General features: G+C 40.2%; 1 pseudogene; it reads left to right on the top strand.

Moving 5' to 3' along the window:
• Positions 1-2,790: 2,790 nt before the first annotated feature.
• On the top strand, positions 2,791-3,425 carry LOC112644204 (small nuclear ribonucleoprotein E-like; annotated as a pseudogene).
• Positions 3,426-3,666: the final 241 nt, after the last annotated feature.

Genomic DNA, 3,666 nt, shown 5'->3' with positions numbered 1-3,666 from the left:
TCTCTGTGATTTGTTGAATGAATGAAAGAGTGACAATTACTAAGGACCACCTCCATATACAAACCCTTTCCTGGCATGCCCACTGTCCTTATTACCTACTTGTTAGTTGGTCTTGGCTTCCTCATTGCCCTTTATCCATTCATCTTTGTTAAACCTGTTTTCTACTTTGACCCAGTGTCCTTTTCCATTTTCAGTAGTTCATCCTACGGACACTCCTATCATGATCCAGAAGACAAACTCTTTCCTTTAGATACCTTCTATGTAACCAGCTATTAGCTTTCTTCCTCTTCCAGAGTCATGACCACAAACCAGAAGAAAACAAAAAAAGTCCCACCCAACCTTAAATGTTTTCCCTTTCCTTCCTGCTCCTAACGATGCAGATCCTGTGACTACAACTTTTGTTCCCACAAGAACCATCAGAGTACCAGGGATCAGTGAGGTTGGTGATCATGGCAGACCCTCCTATCCTATCTGGAGGCCTGTTCTTAAAGTTACAGCACATAGACCCATGACCACGCCAGGTTTATGCATAGCCACCTCCTCCCAGCCAGCAGAGAGTTCAAATAGCTGTATGTATGTTTTATTTGATTGAGATAATAGTTCCATCATTTTTTTTAATGCTTAGGAATCTCTTGGAATCTGTTAGAGGCTGGATAATGCCTCTATTTGAGTATGTCCGGAATTGCCCTCCAGGAGAAGAACCTCATAAACTTCCATGCAACTTAATTTCCTCTTGCTCATCCTCAGCTGTGTCACAGTTGTCAAGGTCCTTATAGGCCCCAGATAGTTAACCTTAAAAAAAAAAAAAAGAAGAAAGAAGAAGAAAGAAAGAAAGAAAGAAAGAAAGAAAGAAAGAAAGAAAGAAAGAAAGAAAGAAAGAAGGAGAAAAGTTGTACCCTTCTATACTATGTCCTATGATTTGTTTCCTTCCAAGGTAGGCTCTGCCTAGGGTATTCTACAGAGTACAGTGTGACTCACCCACTTCCTCCCTTTCTTGTTACAGCCCAGAAGAAGTACATAGGCCTCCCATTTTAAGACAGTATTATTAATTACTATGGAGAAGTGGATGGGTTAATGACAACAAATGTGAAGAAGTTACCCCACAAAATCAAGAAATCTAAGTTTTCTTAATTTTTTATAAGATTTTATTTATTTATTCATGAGAGACACAGAGAGAGAGAGAGAGAGAGGCAAAGACACAGGCAGAGGGAGAAGCAGACTCCATGCAGGGAGCCCGATGTGAGACTCAATCCCGGGATTCTGGGATCATGGCCTGAGCCAAAGGCAGACGCTCAACCACTGAGCCACCCAGGCATCCCAATCTAAGAGTTTTCTGAGCAATTTTCCTTAACATGAAATTACTGGCTTCCTTTCCATCTAGTATACTGAGAAACCAGGGTGAAGTTTTGTGGATTTTTAGTGTCTTCTACAACTTCATATCCTAATGTCTGTCCCTGGTGTGGGGCTTCCCAGGTTGATCAGTCTGGCATTCCTGTGGGGCCCTATTTGGGGATAGAGAATAGAAATACCTAATGATTCCTTCTCTGCACTTCAGGTTATTTCATTCTGAGTTTGCAGGTATGTCCTCCCTCTTTCTGAGACTATCCCAGTCTTCCATCCCTGCAAGCTCTCCTTTTTGTCTTTCCCATTCTCCCAGAGAAAAGGGTCTTCCTTTTTAACTCCCTGAATACTCCTCTCCCAGAGGATACCCATCCTTTCTTGACCAGTGGCCCTATCATTCACCCTCCTGAGAAATGTGCCCTGTACAGTGCCTGCAACACACTCAGAGGCAAGGTAAGATGAGTTCTTCTTATAACCCGTGCTTGTTTCTTCCCTAGCTCTTCTCAGATACTATCCAGTGCAGCTTCTCTGATCATGGCCCTCATGGTTCCCATCATCTTATTAGTAGCCAGGACTAGCTACTGAATTCACAGGGTCCAATGAAAAATGAAATTGTAGGTCTCTGTTCAAAACTTATTAAGAATTTCAAGACTGCAATCGGACACCATAGGCCACATGCAGGGCCTCTGACTATAGGATTCCATGTGACTACACAGGCTGCACTCCCATGAAGCCAGCCCTGCTAGAAACATGTATTTCTGGAATCTTATTCTTGTGATAATATTCGATTTTGTATAACCTTCTTTGCCTCAAGGTATCATCTTTGGCTAAATTCATCATATTCATGTTTCAAATTGTCAATTTATGGTAAAAGAGGTTATGTTCCTTAACTAGTCAATAATCTAGCCCTACTCAGATCAGCTTATTACTTCTACTCACCTCCTAAATTATCTGAGATGACCCACAGGGATGTCCCATTCCCAGGGAAGTGACTGTTTTAGAACTAAAATTCTATAGTGTAAAAAATAATTTCAGTCATTCATGAGTCACTTGTTGAGGATCTATTCTGTATCCAGCTTGATGCTAAGGATAGGAGAAAAGAAAATGCATGGCCTCATGTAATTCACAACATAGCGGGGGTAGGCACACTTAAAGAAATAGGTATAAAACAACTAGAGCAATGCTCTAACAGAAGGATGCAAATTTAAAAACCAAATCAAAAAGAACTATGAATAAGCCTAATTTCTACCAATGGGAAAAGATAGTTCATCACATCTACTTGTTGACAAACATTTCCCTTCTCCTCCCCCTTGTTTTTTTAATCTAGCTTTTTTTGTGTGTTAGTTCTTCAACACATCCTTCTCACAGTGTGGAGTACACAGAAGTGTTCCTCAAGTCCTTTCACCTTTTCCTTTAAGCAAGAAATAAGTTATAATTACCTCAAACATTGTTGGCCAACCCCTCAAGCAAAAAGAAGCATTTCATCTACCTACCCTGCCACAGATTGCAATGGTGGCTTTGTGCTCAGTATTTCTTCACCTTCTAGATAAAATAGTAGTGCTTCTTCTGAAATGTCTATAGAAGAACTCTCCGTCTTAGAAAACATTTTTATATACCGGTCTTTGTCAGCTTCCACCATGGCGTACTGTGGCCAGGGCCAAAAAGTGCAGAAGGTGATGGTTCAGCCATCAAATTCATCTTCAGATACTTGCAAAATAGATCTCGGATTCAGGTGTGGCTTTATGAGCAAGTAAACATGCGGATAGAGGGCTGTATCATTGGTTTTGATGAGTACATGAACCTTGTATTAGACGATGCCAAAGAGATTCATTCTAAAACAAAGTCAAGAAAACAACTGGGTCGGATCATGCTAAAAGGAGATAATATTACCCTGCTCCAAAGTGTCTCCAACTAGAATGATCAGTGAAGTGAGAAATTCTTGAGAAGGCCACGTAGTTTGTTTTTTTAGATGTCCTTTGTTGGGAATATAGTTCTAAAACCCTTGTTTGTATTGTTTTAATTACCTTTATGTTATTACCAGAGGACAATAAATGCTGTGGGATTGTTTTTATTTTAAAATTAAAAAAAAAAAAAGTGCCAGACGCTTCTATGTTATAAATTGGCAATGTACTTCTGCCCTAAGTATCTACAGTAAGTAAGAGGAGAGATAAATTGCTGGCACTCCAGTAAACTTCCCGAACTCTACAACCAAAAGTTTTGGACTTCGATAAAGCTTCCACAGATCTGGAAACAGCTTTAGGAAAACTTCATTAGATTCCCCTGTCATCACAGCCAGTCAGTGGACTACTTTTTTTAAAATGTGCT

The sequence above is a fragment of the Canis lupus genome, chromosome 1, assembly GCF_003254725.2.
Source record: "Canis lupus dingo isolate Sandy chromosome 1, ASM325472v2, whole genome shotgun sequence".
Lineage (NCBI taxonomy): Eukaryota > Metazoa > Chordata > Mammalia > Carnivora > Canidae > Canis > Canis lupus.
This window is presented reverse-complemented; position numbering and strand designations above follow the sequence as displayed.